General features: G+C 42.2%; 1 protein-coding gene across 7 annotated transcripts in view; it reads right to left on the bottom strand.

The window, feature by feature from the left end:
- The window catches only part of HECW1 (HECT, C2 and WW domain containing E3 ubiquitin protein ligase 1), a 462,565-nt gene that overhangs the window by 386,821 nt on the left and 53,375 nt on the right, over window positions 1-22,369 (bottom strand). The gene's annotated exons all lie outside the window — the stretch shown is intronic.

Below are 22,369 nucleotides of genomic sequence, written 5' to 3' on the forward strand. Positions count from 1 at the left end.
CAACTTCTGGGACCAGATCTTAAAAGACATCATGACTTCTGACTTGCTCTCTTCTGTGATCATTTGCTCCGGAAGAGGCAACTGCCATGTTGTGAGGGCAACTGTGCAGCCCTACAGAGAGGTCCACATAGCAAGGAAAACAACCATGTGGTGAGTCCTCATAGGAGCAGACCCTGCAGACCAGTCAAGCCCTCACACACTGTAGTTTTGACTGACGTCTTGACTGCAACCTCATGAGAGACTGAGGCAGAGCCTTCCAGATAAGCCACTCTAGACACCTGCTCTCAGAAACTGTGAGAAAATCATCAATACAGTCATGTCACTTAATGGCTGGGATATGTCCTGAGAAATGTATCGTTGTGTGAACATCCCAGAGTGTACTTAAACAAACCTAGATGGTTCAGCCTAAGACACACCTAGGCTATATGATATAACCTATTGCTTCTAAGCTGAAAACCTGCACAGCATGTTACTGTTCTGAATACCGTAGGCAATTGTAATGCAATGGTAGTATTTGTGCATCTAAGCATATCTAAATGTACAAAAGGCACAGGCAAATTATGGTATCATAATCTTTTTTTTTTTTTTTTTTTTTTTCTGAGATGGAGTCTCGCTCTGTCACCCAGGTTGGAGTGCAGTAGTGCAATCCCGGCTCACTGCAAGCTCTCCCTCCCGGGTCATGCCATTCTCCTGCCTCAGCCTCCCGAGCAGCTTGGACTACAGGCGCCTGCCACCAAGCCCGGGTAATTTTTTTTGTATTTTTAGTAGAGACGGGGTTTCACCGTGTTAGCCAGGATGGTCTCGATCTCCTGACCTCGTGATCCATCCGCCTCGGCCTCCCAAAGTCCTGGGATTATAGCCGTGAGCCACTGCGCCCAGCCATGGTATCATAATCTTAACGGGACCACTAGCATACATAAGGCTCATCTTTGACTGAAACATTGTTATGTGGTGTAGGTGTGTACTAGCTACTTTAAGCTACTAACTTTTAGGTAATTTATAAAGCACAAACAGATAATGAGCACAAACTGCTAGAGCTGTGTTTTATAAATAAGCAAATAAATCATCTAGGGGTTAGAAATGAATCAGAGAAGGTGTGTTCTAATGGAATCCTCCTGTTTAAGAGAGGTGACCTCTAAGCATGAAATTCCCAAAGAAGCTCTATGACAATTATCTTGTTCTTGATCTTTGAGCAAGTGAGCCCTGGAAACCACCCGTTATCCAGGACCTACTGAGTAGTATAGGCCCATCCTCTCCTGCAATACATCTGAGGGTTCTTCAACATACAACCTAACCCATATCCCATCCCACCTTGCTGGAGCCAGCCAACACTGCCTTGTGAGAGAAGATTGTTAAATTTTCAGAAAGTTTGCATGCCAATTATTAAATAAAACCATAAAATTATTATTACAAATTAAATTATATAACTTAAAATTAAATTATATTAAAGGAAAATGTAACAAATACTCAAAACTCATTCTATCCAAATGATTTTACTACATTATACAGTCATCTGTGCTTTTGAAGTTATTCTGTGTGTACTGAATTTATATGATGGGAATTCTACTATTAAATATAGAAAAAAACCAAGCCAAAATGCTTTCTCCTACTCTCATACAATAATCAGCAAAGAATACTTCTGTGACCCTTGGCCACCAAAATGTGTGGGGATTTTTCCCCACCAAGCAGTCTTTCAGGGGATTCTCTAGTGGACACTAGCTGGTTGTCCTCCGATTCAATTCTGACACTCTACCTGGAGATAGCATCAGATCTCACAGATTGACGGCTCAGTCCCACAAGATTGGCCCCACTTCAGATACCAGTTGCAAGAAGCAGGCTGTCACCTATAATTCTGAGCCAGTTCCCACCATTTACCCCTCGAGTTTGATTAATTTGCTGGAGGAGCTTATAGAACTCAGTGAAACACTTTATTTATGTTTACCAGTTTATTATAAAGGATATTGCAGATGATACAGGCGAACAGCTAGATGGAGGAGACACACAGAGCAAGCTCTGGGGCATGGGGAGTGGACCTTCCGTGCCCTCTCTAGGTGTGCTACCCTTCAGGAATCTCCCCATGTGTTCAGCCATCAGGAAGCCAGCCCCTTCCCTCCAACCATCCCTGTCCTTTTGGGTTTTTAATGGAAACTTCACTACACAGGCATTGATATGGTTTGCATCTGCGTCCCCACACAAATTTCATGTTAAAGTGCAATCCCCAATGTTGGAGGTGGGGCCTGGCAGGGGGTGGGGGTGACTGGATCATGGGGGTGGTCCTAATGGTTTAGCACCATGCTCCCTTGGTACTGTATAGTGAGTGAATTCTCCTGAGATCTCATTGTTTAAGGGTGTGTGGCACCTCCCCTCATCTGTTCCTCTTGCTCCAGCCATGTAAGACCTGCCTGCTTCCCCTTCACCTTCCACTATCACTGTAAGTTTTCTGAGGCCTCCCCAAGCTGATGCCAGCATCGTGTTTCCTGAACAGCCTGCAGAACCATGAGCCAACTAAACCTCTTTTCTTTGTAAACTACCCAGTCTCAGATATTTCTTTACGGCAATGTGAGAACAGATGAATACAGGCATGATTGGTTAAATCACTGGCCATTGGTGATCAACTCAACCTTTAGCCCCTCTCTCCTCCCCAGAAGTTGAGGGGTAATGCTGAAAGTTCCAATCCTCTAATGTACTTTCTTATGACCAGCCCCTATCCTGAAGCTATCTAGGGACGTCCAGCCACCAGCCACTTCTTTGGCATATAAAAAGCACTCTTATTACTCCAGAGATTCCAAGGATTTTAGAAACTCTATCTCAGGAAATTGGGATGAAGACCAAATACATATTTCATAATATCATAGCTATGTAATGGTCTGCTACTGGGCATCTCTGCCCAACTTGGTGTTCAGTGGCATCACACTGATAGCTTGAAATTGGACATGGTGAGAATATAATGTAAGAATTGGTGGGGCGGTGGCTCACGCCTATAATCCCAGCACCTTGGGAAACTGAGGCGGGCGGATCATGAGGTCAGGAGATCAAGACCATCCTGGCTAACGTGGTGAAACCCCATCTCTACTAAAAATACAAAAAATTGGCCGGGCGTGGTGGTGGGCGCCTGTAGTCCCAGCTACTCGGGAGGCTGAGGCAGGAGAATGGCATGAACTCGGGAGGTGTAGCTTGCAGTGAGCCAAGATCTAGCCACTGCACTCCAGCCTGGGCAACAGAGCAAGACTTTGTCTCAAAAAAAAAAAAAAAATAATAATAATAAAAGAATTGGCAAATGCTACAAATCACATCTTGATTTATTGTTTTTTTTTTTAAATTGTGTACTCTTAAAACAGTGATGAAGAAAATGTTAATAGCATAGATTAAACTTAAAAATGTGCCTACACTTGTTTTATTATAAATAGCAAAAAAAATTGATGATATATTCTTCCAGTATTCAGAAAAATTCTATCCTTAGCAAAATAGTTATCACATTCCAGAAGAATAAGTGAAGTTCCAATATATGTCTTATTAGTTAAGATAAATGAAAGTATCAAACAACATTCAATTTGAATTATACTCATTCATCAGTTGTAACCATAGATTGACTATGGATAGTCAGAAATTTGGCAAAAATCAAGGTAAACATTGTATGAAAATCAATTAACTTCACAGAATTTATATAAAGAAGATTTTATATTTTATTATTTGTAAACTGTGTGCTACACATCCTTTATTATCAGCAATATTTTTAAATGTGTATGTGTATATATATTCTTCTTTTTTCAAAAATTGTCAGGTTTTAAACATTTACCAGCATACCAATGACACTAACTCATGCTGACTATAGTGGATAAATTACTTTTCTTAATAATGAGTCTACATTGTGTATTGAGGGTGGAGGATGTTTGCAGTATCTTTACCTGCGGGCAGGAGCAGGAAAACTAGGAATAAGGGAGGAAAACCAGGTATCTATTCTCCAGCCTGGCTCCACCTACCAGGTCAACAGGGAAGTGAGACTTACGGTAGAAGTGGAACAGCTGTTTTCACAGGGGAAAGGTTTATGAGACTGATGTTACGGTAACTCAACTGTAACCTAAGTAGTGAGGCCAAGTGCAAATGGTAGATGTGTACCTACACAAAAGACTATCTTATATGCCTTTTTCCCCACAACTCTGTACTTACCCTCACAGAGCACTGTGCTTAGGAGATGCTCAAAAATATTTGATAAAAACTTGCATTAAAATAAAGATATAGTGATAAAAATCAACATATAAAAATCAATAGTATTTCTATGTGCTAATAGTGAACTATCTGAAAAAGTAATCAAGAAAACACTCCCATTTAAAATATCTACCAAAAAAAAACTATTTCTAGGAAAAATTTAACCAAGGAAGTGAAAGATCTCCACATTTAAAACCATAAAACACTGATGAAAGAAATTGAAGAGGACACAAATACATGGAAAGATATCTCATGTTCATTGGAAGAATTAATATTGTGAAAATGATCATACTACCAAAAGTGATCATACCACCAAAAGTGATCTACAGATTGAATACCCTCCCTATCAAAATACCAATGTCATTTGTCACATAAATAGAAAAAAAAACCCTAAAATTTGTATGAAACCACAAAAGGCCTCAAATAGGCAATCTTGAGAAAAAAGAACAAAGTTGGAGGCATCATACTACTTGACTTCAAAATATACTGCAAAGCTATAGTAACCAAAACAGCATGGTACTGGCATAAAAACAGACATGTAGACCAATGGAACAAAATAGACAGCGCAGAAATAAATCCACACATCTACAGCCAACTGATTTTTCTATGAAGGGACCAAAAACACACATTGGGGAAAGGACAATCTTTTCAGTAAATGGAGCTGGGAAAACAGGATGTCCACAGGCAGAAGAATGAAACTTAACACTTACCTCTCACCATATACCAAAATCAACTCAAAATGGATTAAAGACTTAAATATAAGACCAGAAACTATGAAACTACTAGAAGAAAACATTGGGGAAATGTTTCATAACACTGGACTGGTTAAATACTTTCTTAAATAAGACATTGAAAGCACAGGCAACAAATGTAAAAATAGACAAGTAGAAATAATCAAATGAAAACACTTCCACACAGCAAATGAAATAATCAACAGAGTTAAGACAGAACTTAAAGAATATGAGAGGCCAGGCGTGGTGGCTCACACCTGTAATCCCAGCACTTTGGGAGGCCAAGGAGGGTAGATCACGAGGTCAGGAGATCGAGACCTTCCTGGCTAACATGATGAAACCCCGTTTCTACTAACAATACAAAAAATTAGCCGAGTGTGGTGGTGGGTGCCTGTAGTCCCAGCTACTCGGGAGGCTGAGGCAGGAGAATGGCATGAACCCAAGAGGTGGAGCTTGAAGTGAGCAGAGATCACATTACTGCACTCCAGCCTGGGCGACAGAGAGAGACTCTGTCTCAAAAAAAAAGAATACGAGAAAATATTAGGAAGCTGTACATCTGACAAAGAGTTAATATCCAGAATATATTAGGAACTCAAACAACTCAATAGCAAATAACCCAAATAATTCCATTTTAAAATGAGCAAAAGATCTGAATAGACATTTCTCAAAAGAAGAAATACAAATAGTCAACAAGTATGTTAAAAAATACTCAACATCACTAATCATCAGAGAAATGCAAATCAAAATGAGATATTGTCTCACTCCAGTTAGAATGGCTATTATCAAAAAGATAAAAGAAAACAAGTGCTGGTGGAGTGTGGAGAAAAAGAAACCCTTATGCAATGTTGGTGGAAATGTAAATTTGTACAGCCATTATGGAAAACAGTATTGAGGTTCCTCAAAAAATTTAAAATAGAACTACCATATGATCCAGCAATCCCACTGCTGAATATTTATCCAAAGGAAATGAAATCAATACATCCAAGAGATCTGCACTCCCTAATTTATTGCAGCACTATTCACAACAGCCAAGCCATGGAAACAACCTAAGTATCCATCAAGAGATGAATGGATAAAGTATGGTATAAATACACAATGGAATACTATTCAGCCATAAAAAAGAATGAAATGGTGTCATTTGCCACAACATGGATGACCCTGGAGGACATTATGTTAAGTGAAATAAGCCAGGCACAGAAAGACAAATACCACATGAACTCCCTCATATGTGGAATCTTAAAAAGTTGATCTCACAGAAGAAGAGAGTAGAATAGTGGTTATCACAGGCTGGGGAGGTTAGGGGAGACAGAGGAATGAGGAGAGGTTGGCCAATGTGTTACAAAGTTACAGTTAGATAGGAGGAATAAGTTCAGCTATTCTATTGCACAGTAGGGTGACTATGGTTAGCAATAATGTATTGCATATTTCAAAATAGCTACAAAAGAGGATTCTAAATATTCTCACTACAAAGAAATTACATATGTTTGAGGTGATGGATTTGCTAATTACCCTGATTTGTTCATTAAACAATGTGCACATGTATTGAGACATCACATTGTACTTCATAAATATGTATAATTATTATGTGTCGATTAAAAATAAAATAAAACTGGCCGGGCGCAGTGGCTCATGCCTGTAATCCCAGCACTTTGGGAGGCTGAGGCGGGTGGATCATGAGGTCAGGAGGTCGAGACCATCCTGGCTGACACGGTGAAACCCCGTCTCTACTAAAAATACAAAAAATTAGCCGGGCGTGGTGGCGGGTGCCTGTAGTCCCAGCTACTCAGGAGGCTGAGGCAGGAGAACGGCATGAACCCAGGGGGCGGAGCTTGAAGTGAGCCGAGATTGCGCTACTGCACTCCAGCCTGGGCGACAGAGCAAGACTCCATCTCAAAATAAATAAATAAATAAATAAAAATAAAAAAATAAAATAAAACTTAGAAAGCAATAAAAATATAAGTCAATTTGATTACTCAAAATCCTGAAGTTCTTTGTGCACCCTCCAACCATTAGAGGTAGTGGGAGCTAGACGACTCTACCTACACAGCTTGTCCCAGGAGCCACAGTGCAGTGAAAGTAATCCTGGGCAAACATTCATTACCAGCAGGCTCAAACACAGTCACACAACCTGTGCTATAAGTTGGTGATGTCCCCATCTTTTGTTCTTTTAGGCTCTGCAAAGTGCATCTTGCATAAAAGTGAATGTTACCAACTCTACTAAGGGCAGGATAAGGTAAACTGGCAAGTGCAGTTGTGAAACTCCTCTACTGATTTGGGGGCCACAGGATCAGAGTGTCAGATCTAAGCTTGCTGGAGATGTCTGATTATTTTACCCTCCACAGATAAAGCAAAGGTTCCTGTATGACATCCCTGGTCAAATTGAACCTTCATTCATTTTACCTATAAAAATTACTGCGCTAATAAATGCACCCTTCAGGGTCGATTTACATGGTGATAAATAAATCTCAATCATGTTTTCGAAAATGAACTCTCCCTTAGGCTATTTTATACAACACTGAGGTATGGGCTACTATTGGGAAAATTTGGATGTTATCTAACTTTCCATAGATATAAATTAAGGCAGTCATATTCTATGCTGTAGTATTTAATACAGACAATAAGCAATACTAAATATATTTAAAACACTTCTTTGTAGTCATTTGTTCTTAAAACTAAAAAGTATAAACCTTGCATTTAGATGTATTTGCTGTCTCAACAAAAACAACAACAACAACAACAAACTTAGCAAATATACAATTCTCCCAAATAACCAATGGTATTTCTTTTAATGGGTGAACATAGCCATGTTAAGACGTTCAGGTACCAGTAAAATATAAAGCCATTCAATTTTAGTACCACACCTAGCTCTTGAGCACAAAGAACTTCTACTGAAGCATGGCATAATTCAAGCAAAGGTTGCCATTTTTACCACACTTGGAACTCTCAGACTTGGGAGTAAGAGGCTTCTATTAATATTACAGTCTCCTTTACTCTCAATGCTGTAGACTTCAGCTTCACCTTGATGCTGCACAAATAATACAGCTCGATTCAAGTTGGAGCCCTCAGGTGCTGCTGTCAGCCACTCTCTCCAGCATCTTGGTTTGGCTATTTTCCATTTATTATTTTCTGTGGAAAGCAAGAACCTGTGTCTTTTGAGTGTCAACAACTTTGATGTTTTCTCACTGAGGAGGAAAGGAGATGAATTATTCTGGAGAAAATGCTTTCTTTTTCCTCGGTGTTACTTGTGAAGGGCCTGGCACTTCTAAGAAAGTAGTTGATATTCTCCAAGGCTTTTTTCTCTAGACAATATTATTTTCAGTGCTTGGTGAATATGAATCAGGTATCTTGCGCCATAAAAAAGATATTTTCAGGAAGTGTTCTGAAAAGGCTGCTTTTGCAATTGAGCTTTCCATTTTAACAAGCCATCCTTAATTTAAAGAATCTACAACGAAAGGATCTGTGTAAGCCTTGAAGGTCCAAGTGGGCTGGAATTGAGGAATGCCACAGCGGCTCTGGTAGTGAACCACAGTGATTGAAAGCATACAGTCCCCCTTGCTGCCCAACCTCTAGCTCTGGCACCTTGGACATGTTTCTTTCCATCTTTCAGCCTCCACTTTCTCACCTTTAAATTAGCGATGTGAGAGAACTCAAGACAAGGGGCGAGTGTGAGGAGGCAGCACTCCGTACAGTGACCAGTGCCTAATAAGCATTGAGGAGCTCAACACGTGTGAGCTATCATAGAAAGCAGCAGCTTCGCAGAAAGCTGTCTGGAGGCCAAGCTGGAAGATCACTTGATATTTGGCACTTTCTTTCATGTTATGAAGTGGTGGCTTATTTAATCCAGTAAATTCCTGGGTAACATGGAATACATCTTACACTAAATTCCTGTCTATCATGAATAGCATTAAAACCAAGTTCCAGTCTTGCACCTTTTACGTGCAAGAAAGCTTGTGGCTGGGTCCACGGGGATAGTTAGATAGGAACCCTGCTGGCCAGGTGCGGTGGCTCACACCTGTAATCCCAGCACTTTGGGAGGCCAAGATGGGCAGACCATTTGAGTTCAGGAGTTTAAGACCAGCCTGGTCAACATGGTGAAACCTTATCTCTACTAAAATACAAAAATTAGTCAGGCATGGTGGCGGGCACCTACAGTCCCAGCTACTTGGGAGGCTGAGGCAGACTTGCTTGAATCCAGGAGGCAGAGTTTGCAGTGAGTCGAGATCATGCCACTGCACTCCAGCCTGGGTGACAGAGTGAGACTCTGTCTCAAAAACCAAACCAAACCAAAAAAACCCTGCCCACAGGGGTAGGGGAGATCAAACAGATGTCTGAAAAGTTCACAAAGCCAGAATTGGTTAAGTGCTAAAGAAAGATGAAAATAATGTGTTACCAGTATTCAGAAGAGGGAGACAGTGCCTCCTGTAGGCAAGTAAAGGGAAGAACTGAGAAGACTTCAGGAGGAGATGGATAGGTTTGGGATTTGTAGAGAAGGGGAGAAGGCAGTGAGATGGGAGGAAGGATGCCAGCCAAAGTGTTTGTGCCAGACGCTGTGCTAAGCTTCATATTCGCACAAACTCATTTAACCTTCACAAAATGGGTTGAAGTAGGTGCTATTTTTCTTATATTATTAAGGATGAAATGAAGGCTCACAGTGATTAAGTCACTTGCCTAGACTCACACAGGTGACAAGTAGCAGGGCCAGGGCTAGAGCTCTAGTTGTCTGAATCCGCAGTCTTTTTTAAAACCACAATACATGGAGAATAAAAGGATGACTGGTTCAAACGCTGGCTGGAAGACAGCACGGGAAAGATGACTGTGGAGAACACACTGAAAAACTTGATGAGGGACAAACTCAGTCCAGACTGCCCTGGGGTCAGGCTCAGATCCTGGGGTTCTGGTCATTAGGCATTGGGGGACACATGACCTGACCTTTTTGAATGAAGGGTGACATGATCAGACCTGTGTACGGGTAGATTCACTGGGGAAGGCCCCAGCACCAATGATTAGAGAGAAGAGTGCTGGGACTTGGTCCTGCAAAGTTCTGATTAAGCCTCTCTGGGCATCATTTCCCAGAGAAGCTGAGCCACTTAATCCCAAATGTGTGAGAGAACAGTATTCTTCCAGGGTCCAGGCTTCTGTTTTCTAGAGTAATAGTTCCAAATATGTTGAATGCCATAGAAAAAAATTTATATGCAAATCGCAAAAATGTTTGCCTACAATTTCAGGCAATTGTCAACCCTGAAACTCTAGAGAAGTAGTTCTCAAACTATAATGTCATAAAATAGTAGCCAGAGAGCTTGTTATAATGCAAATTTTCAAACTCCAGCCTCAAAAATAGTAATCTAAGGGATCTCAGGAAGAGGCCCAGGAGCCTGCAAGTGAACAGGCACTGCTTCATAATTGCAATGCAGGTGGCATCTAGACAAACTTCTAGAAACTCAGATCTAGGGGCCCCCAGTCCTTAGAGAAAGAGCCCTTATTCTAGAACATCACATAGTGGTATGGTTTGAATGTGTCCCCAAAAGTTAATGTGTTGGAAACTTAGTCCGCTATGCAGCAGTGTTGAGAAGTGAGACCTTCGGGAGATGATTGGGTCAAGAGGACTCTGCCCTCATGCATGGATTAACCATTTATGATTTAGTAGATTAATGGATTAATGGGTTATTGAGGGAGGGGGTTAGTTATCACAAGAGCCAGTCTGTTATAAAACCAGTTTGGCCATCTGTTGTGAGCCCCCCACTGTGTGAAGGCCCCAGCCACCTCAGGCCTCTGCAGAGTCCCTACCAGTAAGAAGGCCCTCATTAGATGCAGCCCCTAAACTTTGGGCTTCCCAACCTACAGGAGTCAAATAAAGAATTTTTTTCTTTATAAATTACCCAGTCTTAGATGTTCAGTTATAGCCACAGAAAATTAACTGAGACACAGATGCATAATGAAAATTGTCCTAAAATACAAAATGAGGACTGTTTCACAACCTCTTATTGAAGTTCTATTGTATACTCCTTCTGACTGAAGCCTCTTTCTGCTTTCTGAAAAAAATATGGCAGAGCAAAAGGAGACATTGAGGGTTTCTTTTACAGTTCACCCACAAAGTCCTCTGTACACAGTAACAGACTCCAGAATTGAATCCAGGGGTACAAATGTCTACCATTATTTACCAAATAAATTGCCCATATTTGCCACTTTTTATTTGCAAATGCTGTCTACTGTATCAGGAAATCCATTTTTCCTCCTCAAGTAGTACTTGCAAAATAGGTAAACATTATGCTGAGAAAACACTACATGGCTCACTGAGAAGAATTATCCAAAAGGTTATCCAAATCTGAGCTGACCATTAGGCACTGTGAGCATTAAGAGGAAATGTGCTCTGGTGGGTAAGGGAAATTTAAGACTTGAGATATAATTAGGTATTGAAAAGGTGGCAGAACCGAAAGGGCATTAAAATGAGGTGTGCCTGTGAGAAGGAAAACATGACTAGAACAACCAAAAGCAGTCATGAAGGCTGCATGTATCAAAGCGGGCAGTTTGCACAAGCCTGGGGTGAAACGTTAGCTCCGTGCATTGATGACTTGTTCGTTACACAAAGGCTTCACGCTTTTCCCAAAACACTTCATCTTACATCCACGGACAAGGTCTAGCAAAGATTAGATTTACTCTATTTGCCTTCACATCGGTTGCATTTTTGACAGTTATTTGTGGTGCTTATAAAGAGTCTTTCATCTGGAAATTCACAACCTGCACCATAAGGGAAACTCCTAACTCGGTCAGCACTGATGTTCATGAAATGGTCTTCAAAAATCCCCAAAGAAAGTTTAACTTTAAAAATAATGACAATGTTCACAGCAAAATTCTTTTAACCTTCCTGTACGCTGGGACATTTTCATAATAAGAGATGGAAAAGATGTTGGTCAAAGGATACAAAATGTCACTTAAGAAGAGTAAGTTCAGACCTATTGTACTACATGGTGACTGTAGCCATAACAATGTATTATATACTTACAAATTGCTGAGAGTAGATTCTGAATGTTCTCATGACAAGGAAATGGTAAGTGTGTGAGGAAATGAATGTTAATCAGCTTGATTTAGCACGTCACTGTGTGTGTTTATGTGTATGTGTACACACACATCATGTTGTACACCAAAAAAACCACAAAATCCAACAAAAATGTATACCTCAACTTAAAAAAAGAGGAAAATTTCATAATAAAATGTTGGGAAAAGGATATCAGGAAATCAGCAGGATGGGATTGGGGAGCACATAGGTACCTCGAGCTGTTCTAATTCTTGAGTTGGGAGATGTGTTTGTTTTATTAATATACCTCACATATAAATATACCTATAATATCTATTCCTTTCGTTCAAATATTATATAATAAAATTTTAAATAGAACAAAACAGAGATGAGTAAGTATATTCCATCCGAGTTGTTGTTAGGGGCACAGCAAAATGTCAACTACTTTAAATGATTCTTCTTTGTTTACTATCCACACGTGGCAAGGGAAGGGACATAGTGACAATATTCTTTAGTGTGTCAATGAGTTGGTTAAAATAAAAACTTTGTGCATCCCCCAAAAAGTAAACAAAATTCCCTGGAGCTGTTTTTGTTATTGTGAGCTGACAGCCTTTTTTCGTAAGGAAAGGAAAAAAAGCTACTAAGATTGAGTGCGGAGGAGAGAAATAGCGAAGCTTTGATGTGGTGGGCAGGGAGCTCATCTGAGCTCATTCAATCCCAGGAGACAAGAACCTTGCTCAGGGGCTAGTCCAGAGAATTATTCTTGATCTGGATTGACACAGGGAGAAGATCAAGGAAGCAGAGAAGTAATTAGGGTTATCTCTGAATGACATCAATAGTAAGCAGAACAAGACACACCTTTGGATCAAGGAGTAGAATAGTTGCAGAAACTAAGAAACAGCATTTGCAAAGTTGGCTGGGAGAAGGGTGGGCTCTGAGACCCACTATGTATGACCCAGAAAACCCAGGCTGATAAGGGTCCAGCCTCCCTCATAAGGGATCTCCATGGATCCTCCAATAGCAATGATGATGCTTCAGAAAATGAGGATTTGTCAGGAACTGGGGGACAAACCCATTTCTTATGTAGTAGGTATATTTAGGACATCTTCCCAGTATGCTCTGAAATTCCACCTATCAAGATTGATTTAAGGCTAGGCACTGTGGCTGATGCCTGTAATCCCAGCATGTAGGAAGGCCAAGGTGGGAGGACTGCTTGAGGCCAGGAGTTCAAGACCAGCCTGGCCAAAAAAGCAAGATATTGTCTCTACAAGAAAATTTTTAAAAATTAGCCAGGTTTGATGGTGCACGCCTGTAGTCCCAGCTACTAGGGAGGCTGAGGGGGAGGATCACATGAGCCAGGAGTTGGAGTCTGCAGTGAGCTTTGATCACCCCACCCCACCCCAGACTAACAGAGTGATACCCTGTCTCAAAAAAAAAAAAATCATTTAAAACAACAGGCATCTGGGTGGTGGAGGTGATACTGTGAGTCTTTCACACTCCAGAGCTGAGGTCCCCAAATCCTGGACCATAGACCAATAGTGGCCCTGGCTACTACCATTGTGCCTGGCTAATTTTTTTTTTTTTTTTTGTATTTTTAGTAGAGACAGGGTCTTATCATGTTGGCCAGGCTGGTTTCGAATGCCTGACCTCAAGTTATCCGCCCCCCTCAGCCTCCCAAAGTGCTGGGATTACAGATGTGAGCCACTGTGCCTGGATTTTTATTTTATTTTTGTACCTATAAGGAATCTACATAACACTGAGCAACTGTAAAAATCTTTTATCTGCTTGAAGATTCAGCTCATCAAAACTTAAAGCTCACAGCACACAAGTAACATTAAACTAATCTCAAAAACTGTCAAAAGAAAGATCCCAAAAGCATTTTACTTTTATTATCTACAAGTGCCATCTTACTGCAAAAGAGTTCTTGCAATGTAGCCAACAACAGGGAAAAGGGATAAGGATGCCCAATCCATCAAGGAAGATTCTGTATTAAACACTTTAAAGTTTGAGAGTTTATCATTCTCAGACAATTCTTCAAAATCTCAGGCTTAGAGATTTTTCTAGGATATGAGCTAAACGCCCCTTTTTTCCTTTCATTGTACTGCGTGCATCTGTTAAAACCTATTGTACTGAATTGGTTTTTAAGAGGCTGTTTCCCACTTGTTTGCGCACATGGAGCTCCTGAGCCTCCTCCTTTCCTTGGAGCCCCCAAGGGTCGTCTTTCCTTGGAGCCTGGCCAGCACGCAGAGGCTGACCAAAAGTGTGATGCCCAAACTTTTCAACGTTCATTCAAGCTTTGAGCAAGACCTAAAGAAATAGCAGACTTATGGACTGGAAAATACAACTGTGAAAAATGAGATTTTATAAAAGCAGCACACGAAATCTTAACCATCTGAGTGTGTGTGTGTGTATGTGCATGTGTTTCACCAGTGACTTTGGACAGTTCAACATTTAGTGGAATCATATTTCCCAGCACTCAGAATGTGTGGAACTCCTTGATTGTAAAGGCATAATCTTCATTCCGCATAATAAAGTCAAGCATTTTATTTTTCTAAACTCACACACTTATTTTCAAGTTTTCATTTTTCAGTTAAAATTTGAGAAGACTCAAATACCAAATCCATGGATTTTCATGCTTGTGCACTCCCGTCTGACCAACCACAGTGTGCCCTGTTGAGCTTTTGTAGGGAAGTGAAAATGCGACTGATCCACAACAGTGTCACTTTCTCTAGCTCGAGGACGCTGGTTTCCTTCATGTTTCCCCTGGCTGCCTGACCTTTTGCACAAATGTTTTTCTTTTCCTCCCTGTGTGGGAAAGGACACTCACCCTGCACATGTGCTGCTCCGCCCTACTTTCAGCTCAGCCAACTCTGATTTCCTTGGGGTCTATGTACTCACTTTATCCCCACCTTTGCATGGTCAGCTGGGCCACTTTCATCTCTCACTGGGCAGCTGGCATCCATTTAAGTCCTTCCTGAACTCACTCTCACTTCCCAACCCATCCTCCAGGCCTGGATGATCTGTGAATTAACTTTCTGTTAATACATACCATGCACCTTTGACAAGGCCCTTTCAAATGCAATCCCTGCTACCACTATTTTCCAGGCACCCTGACCTCTGCCAGAGAGAGTGCGCTCTCCTTTCAGGGTCTGTTCACGGGCTGTAACCTTATGGGGACTAACCCCTTCTTTTGGCCTAAGCTAATTTGCATGGGTTTCTTCTACAACCAAGAGTCCCAACTCATATGTGACTGGGAGCCAAGGGTGTCCATGAAACCAGAAGTCTCCAACCTTTTTGGGACCAGGGACCTGTTTTATGGAAAACAATTTTTCCACAGACAGGGCCTGGGGGAGGATGATTTTGAGATGATTCAAGAACATTACATTTATTGTGCACTTTATTTCTACTATTATTACACTGTAATATATAACATATATACATGTATATATTGTTACATGTTAATATATACAGTGACAGATCATCAGGCATTAGATTCTCATGAGGAGCCCACAACCTAGATCCCTTGCATGTGCAGTCCACAATAGGGTTCGGGCTCCTGTGAGAATCTTGTCACCACTGATCTGACAAGAGGCGGAGCTCAGGCGGTAATGCTTGCTCACCTCCTGCTGTGAGGCCCAGTTCCCAACAGGCCATGGACCAGTACCAGCCCCATGGTCCGGGGGTTGGGGACCCCTGCATTAAATGATCTGTCCAGCGGTTCTGATAAAGACGATGTTGGCAGACAAAGTAATCACTTACTCTCTACACATGTGGCTGTGTGCTACCCTAGAGGCTCAAAATCAATCAGCCTCACCAGGTAGGGGATTGTCCCCTGGGGGTGGGGAATTGGCATCATGCGGAGGAAGATGTGTTTAAGATATAAAGATAAGAAAAGCAATATAATGTAATTTTTGTTAAGGAGTTTTAACACTGGTCATTTTAGTCAAGAGCAAAGTACTAGCATATGATAATTAAGCCCATTACTTTTACTCTCATAGAAGTGAAATTGGGCTGAGTTGGGATGCTTAAGTTCTTTTTCTGAGCTTTCCCTGGACACCAGTGGTTCTCAATGGAGAAAAGGGTGTATCTCCCAGGGGTATCTGTCAATGTCTGGAGACATTTTTGGTTGTTACAACTTACAGCAGAGAGGGTGGGGAGTGGGTTGCTACTGGCATCTGGTGGGCAGAGGCCAGGACGCTGCGGCACACCCTGCCATGCACAGGACAGCCCCCAAGACAATAAAGTGTCCAGCCCCTGGGAAACACAGCTCTAGGCTCTACATTTCACCTCCATACTGGTATTTCCTGAACTTCCAGATCTCATCTAACTTATCATCAAAATGTAGTGGAAAGATGACAGAATTGGGAATGCAAGGTCCTCTTTCAGCTATGGGAGTAGCAATGAATAGCATATGATTCCTTGTAATTACCCAGTAATGTAAATTGAGGGAGAGCATTTGATTTCTTTCCCTACTAATTTCAAATATACAAGTAATGCATGAACATATTCTCCTGCTAAAACAATTTAAATATTACAGATAAAAGTAAAGTCCTCCAAGAAATCACCCCCCTCCTGAGCTCTCAGAAGTCACCATTTCAGTTTATTATCAGTTTGGTGCATATCTTTCCGTAGTGAACAATGACAAATTTCCTGCCCCCCCTTAGATGTTTTATTTCACCAATCTGGTTAGAGTAGAATCATATCTTGTCAGTGTTTTAACATGCATAGTGCTAATTGCAGGTGAAACTGAGTATCCTTGCATATACTTATTGACTTTTATTTCCTCTGTGAATTGCCTGTTCACCTCCTTCACTGATTTGTGTCTGTCTATGTATGGTCTCTTATCCAGATTGATTAATACACACTATTATTATTATTATTATTATTATTATTATTTTGGAGACAGGATTTTGCTGTGTCACCCAGGCTGAAGTGTAGTGGTGCAATCACAGCTTACTGCAGCCTCAGACTCCTAGGCTCAAACGATTCTCCCACCTCAGTCTCCTGAGTAGCTGGGACCTCAGGCACACACCACCATGCCTGGCTATTTTTTTGAAAAAATTTTGAGAAGATAGGGTCTCGGTATGTTGCCCAGGTTGGTCTCAAACTCCTGGCCTCAAGGGGTCCCCCACTTCAGCTTCCCAAACTGTTGAGATTACAAGCCTGAGCCACCATGCCCCAGCTGGCACATACATATGAGGTGCATCCCAAGGTCTCTGTGTGTTCACCTGTATCCCTGCACACCACACACTGTATAATAAATGTATGTTTCCTAGTGTCTCTCTCTCTCTCTTGCATAGGCTGAACATATAATTGTGGTCTGAATTAATGATAGCATCCCACGATTCAACACTCATAAACATGATCTTTGTGCAATGCAGGTGCAAGATATTGGGGACATCATGCAAAAGTGAAATATGTCCAGTCCCTCTCCTCATGACATGTATACATATCTATTTGTAAAAATAAACTAGTTGGTAATTGAACAAATGCTGAAAGGAAGCATATACCATGGGCTATGGGGATTTAGAGAAGGGAGGAGTAATTTTACGTGGTGGTGTGGTGTTGGTGAGAGGTATGTGTGATGTGTGAGTATTCAGGAGTGCTGGGTTTACAGTATGGTTGTCTGGTTCAAATTCTAGCTCCAGCATTTATTTACTAGCAAGCCACCTAACCTCTCCAAGTCTCAATTTGTTTCCTCTTTAAAACAGGGTGTGTGTTAGACTGTGAGTGATCATAATAGTACTGTTTAAGAATTAAATGAGGTGATCGTAGTAACACTTTTGTCAGACATTACAGGAGAGAGGGTGGTACTTGAACTAGGACTTAATGCTAGAAGATACCTACATGGGTGGAAAGTAAATTTGTGAAGGTTTGGCTTTTACGCCACAATCCCTCATCCTTCTTTTTTACCCTTTTCTCCCTTATTCCTCCTGAACACACATTTCTTAAAACCTGCCCCAGCATCCCACCTATGCGTTCTCTTTCCTCCTTGTAGGTTCCTCTGTAATGTCCTCCCAGGTCCTGCTAGACCTCATCCTCTGAACCTCTTCCAACCTCCCCCCATCTGGAGTCGGTTGAATAGTGGATCCCTTAAATTCATATCCACCCTTCTAGAACTTCAGAATATGACTTTATTTGGAAAGAGGCTCTTTGCAGAGGTGATTAAGCAAGGATCTTGAGATAAAATCACCCTAGATTTAGGGTAGACTCTAAGTGCAATGACTAGTATTCCTTGAATAGAAGAGAAGACGCAGACACATACGGGAAGGAGGCCATGTGGAGATGAAGGCAAGGGTTGGAGTTATACGACCACAAACCGAGAAAGGTCAAGCACCACCAGGAGCTGGAAGAGGATAGGGGAGGATCCTCCTCTAGGGCTTTTGAAGGGAGCATGGCCCTTCTCATACCTAATATGAGACTTCTGGCTTCCAGAACTAAGAGAATAAATTCCCGTTGCTTTAGGCCACAAAGTTTCTGATAAGTTGTTATAGCAATGGGAAGCGAATCCACTATCTCATCAGAAAGGGGTCTTTTGGAAACACCCCACTCTGGTCATATCTCTTGCCTGCCTTGCGTCATTCAGTGGCTGCCTACAGCTTGAGAGGTGAGGTCCCCTGGGGCCTGGCACACGGGGTCATCCACATGTGGCCACAGTTGCTGAGCTCTCCAGGAGCACCTGTCATCACCCATGGCCAGCCATGGCCTGTGCCTGTGCTGCCTTCCCTGGCCCCACCCTCAGTCCTGTGCTGGTAATTAATTAAGGTCAATAATTCAGATGGGCCCTTTCCACCTGACCAACAGAATGCTTTGCAGCATTCACCTCAGTGTCTTATTACTCTTTAGTGGGCAAAGATTCCTATTATACTTCCTCTCAAGTTATGAATCATCTATAATCATCAATAAAATGTAATCTGAAGGATAATGTATACTGTGCAATGTGAAATAGTAATCTTTTTAGTAAAGGAAAGCTTTTATTTGTAATGTGACTAACCCCTATCTTTTCTTAAAATATCAGTAATAATAAGAGTTGGCTCAGGGGTCATCCTTCCCTCATCCATCTCCACCCTGCAGCTGGCCTGGGTGCTTCTTCTAGATCCTAATACTATTATAGCTTGGGTAGACATCTAGCTTATCATTCACCATTTCAAAGTCAATCTCCTTCACCAGGCCAGGCACAGTGGCTCATGCCTATAATCTTAGTACTTTGGGAGGCCAAGGCAGGTGGAACACACCTGAGGTTAGGAGGTCGTGACCAACCTGGCCAACATAGCAAAACCCCATCTCTTCTAAAAATACAAAAGTAGCTGGCTGTGGTGGTGGGTACCTGTAATCCCAGCTGCTTGGGAGGCTGAGGCAAGAGAATTGCTTGAACTCAGGGGGTAGAGGTTGCAGTGAGCTGAGATAGCGCCACTTCACTCCAGCCTGGGCGAAAGAGCGAAACTCCGTCTCAAAAAAAAAAAAAAAAAAAACCCAAAAACACAAACAAACAAAAACCCCTTCACCAGAGAGGAAGGAAGACTTTTAACCATGTTCAATTCATCTTTGTGACCTAGACACTCCAGTTGTGCTTGAACCACGGCAGGAGCTCATAGACACCGGTTGTATAATCGAATGAGTATATTAATAGGCAAGGAGTTAGAGGGAAAGTCCTCTTTTAAATCTGGATTGGGACTCAGAATCTCAAAATCTCAACACATACAAATGGTTGATGGCATGGTTTTATATCTCTGGCATGACTGATTGAAATAAGAAATAGAAAGGAAGTTGTTTATTTCTGCCGGAGACAGAGCATCTCAACATTATTTGTCTTAATATAAAGCTCATAGCATATTTTCACAACTGCTGGCATGATTGATTGTAAGGAAACTATTACTAAAAAGAAATCTAAGTGATTAGAGTGGGCTCATAATGCCTGTGTATGGATAAAAACATCATACAACCAGAAACAAAAACTCTATATAGGAGAGTTGTGTCCTTTTCAAATGCACAAAAAGCAAAAATAAAACCAGTCTTATGTTCTCAAATCTATCTAAACTCCACAGATTAAGCATCTTACACCTTCACGGATAATTGATTGAATTGTTATTAATGACCTTTGATGTCATTAGAGGCTGTTGTATTCAAACACACACTCACACACACCTGTGTGCATACACACAAACACCCCCCCCCAAAAGCCCAGTGTCCTTTGCATTATTTTCTAACCTCATGATACATATACTGTAACATAATTCATACACAGTGTTCAAAAGTTGGAAATTGTATGCACATGGCTGCCAATGTGTTCTGGAAATCTCCAACTCTGGACACAAAAGTGAAAACAGAGGAAAAGAAAAAGGGAAATTGATACATTTCAATAAACATTACGAACAATCAGTGCACTGTAATAATACTTGAAATAGATGCCAGGGAAAATTAAAATCCCTTGTATTTCCATTATGTTATTATTTTCATCATTTAGGGATTGAGAAGGCCTTATCATTGAAACCAAATTTCAAGCCAGACTAACTTACAGCATTTCTCCAAAAGTGGAAATGTTCTGAAACAAGTGAGCAGTTACAAATAAAGACAAAGGGGCATTCCCTGACTCACAGAGGGAGGAACCTTTAGAAATCACTGATTCATCCTTCTGCCTTTAGCCACGACTCTTCACTCTTAAGACACTCGCTGATGAAAGAGCTCCTGTTATGATGACCTGCAGAGTGCAGGACAAATATTCTTTTTTTTTTTTTTTTTTTTGAGACGGAGTCTCGCTCTGTCGCCCAGGCTGGAGTGCAGTGGCACAATCTCGGCTCACTGCAAGCTCCGCCTCCCGGGGTTCACGCCATTCTCCTGCCTCAGCCTCTCCGAGTAGCTGGGACTACAGGTGCCCGCCACCACGCCTGGCTAATTTTTTTTGTATTTTTAGTAGAGATGGGGTTTCACCGTGGTCTCAATCTCCTGACCTCATGATCCGCCCGCCTCGGCCTCCCAAAGTGCTGGGATTACAAGCGTGAGCCACCGCGCCCGGCGTGCAGGACAAATATTCTAAATCTTACACTATGGAAGCGCGGCTCCATGCTCGGCATCTCTTTTCTAATTCTGGAAGAGTCTGCACTCGCCTCACATGCACCATCAGTCCTGGAGATCTGACCCCAGGACGTGGCGCTCTCTGTCCTCGCCTCTTTCTCCATCGGTTCTCCCTCCCTCCACACCAAAAGGAAAGTCCAGTCCAGTTCGGCCCTGAAACACACCCACTATGCACCAAGGACTGTGCCACGGCTGCCGGCTCTGCAGGGGCCTGGCCCTCAGGAGGCCTGATAAGGGAAGGAGGTAGGGGTGCGTCTTCCCATGGGGAGCACAGGAGGGGTGCACTGAGGGGAGTCTGGGCACACAGCACGGATGCCGAGCAGCCCCCTCCACTCAAGGCTCAATCCAGAGGACACCCTGGTGCCCTCTTGATTTCCCAATGTTGCTGAATCTTCCCCCAGGAGGCCCCACCGGCACCTTCAACTCAACTTACACAAAACACTGTTTCAATATGTGCTAACATTTTATTGGTCATGCACTTTTTATTAGCTGCTTTAATTTTTTGAAAGTAATTGAGGCATAAATAAATCATAAAAATAATAACTATTAAGTGCCAATGGCTGAGCCCTTCTTCCTCCTGCCTTCCCTGCTGCCTCCCTGTCTCCAGCCCATGCAGACCCACCTCGGGCCAACTCTGACTTCTCTCTGGCCATTCCTCTCCCCAGCCTGGTCCTTAGCTGCTCTTTGACTTCCCCCATGTATTGGCTCCCTTTCATTCCCACTACTTCCACCTAAGCCTGGGCCTCCAACCGCTCTCTTCGCTGCCTGCCCCAACTCTTCTCCCTGTGTGAAATCTGCCAGCCAGGGCAAGAGGAACCCCTACCCACCTCCTGCCACCCAAGGCCCAGTTTTTTCTCTTAAACTCAGATTCTAGAAATATTAAATAAATTACTTGCTCTTGCCAGAACAGGACAATGACTTCCTTCTTTACAGCTGTACTCAACTGTTCGAGTCACCTGCAATATCCTCATCTTTGCTTGTCCAAATCCTTCCGTCAAATCGAAACATCTCCACCATTTCTCAGGGGTTAGATCCAAGATGTGAGGGTTCCTGGCAGCCACATGTAGCAGGCAGGGAGGGAATGAACAAGATTAGGAAGAATTAAAGCAGAGCCATTTGGGGGAGCTCAGTTGATCGAACCTGGGGCAACTCTTTCCCAGGGGTCATAACTGGTCACTGAATCTGAGTTCTGGCTGACGGCTGAGGATGGAAGACTGGGAGCATGAGGGTGACTTGTAGCAAGCTCCCTGGATGGCTGGCGTATGGTCTGCGACTTGGCCTGGACCTTCAAATGGAAGGTCAGAGATCCTAGGGAGGTGGGTTGAGGAATCCAGCCAGAAGCAGAGCC

Source organism: Hylobates moloch, unplaced genomic scaffold (genome assembly GCF_009828535.3).
Source record: "Hylobates moloch isolate HMO894 unplaced genomic scaffold, HMol_V3 SCAFFOLD_1, whole genome shotgun sequence".
NCBI classification, from domain to species: Eukaryota; Metazoa; Chordata; class Mammalia; order Primates; family Hylobatidae; genus Hylobates; species Hylobates moloch.